We start from the raw sequence: 285 nt of genomic DNA, 5'->3' as shown, positions 1-285 counted from the left end.
AGAGATGTGGGAAGAGAAGGGGGGGGGAGGAATTGGGGGAAAAAATCAGAGACCCTTCAGCCAGGCATTTCCCCGAAACCCTGAAGCTCCTTAGAGCAGGTTGGATGTTTCCCAAGCAGCTTTTTAATGAAGAAAAAGCTGATGAAACGCTAGTTTTCCTTTATTCCCCCCCTTTTTTTTTAAATAATTTCTTTCTTCCTTTTCATCCTTTTTTTTTTTTTTTTTTTTCCCCGCAGCAAAGCAGCTTCGCCTTCCCTGCCTCTGCGAATAAAGCTTTTTTTAATT

Source organism: Calidris pugnax, unplaced genomic scaffold (assembly GCF_001431845.1).
Source record: "Calidris pugnax isolate Ruff unplaced genomic scaffold, ASM143184v1 scaffold324, whole genome shotgun sequence".
NCBI classification, from domain to species: Eukaryota; Metazoa; Chordata; class Aves; order Charadriiformes; family Scolopacidae; genus Calidris; species Calidris pugnax.
This window is presented reverse-complemented; position numbering follows the sequence as displayed.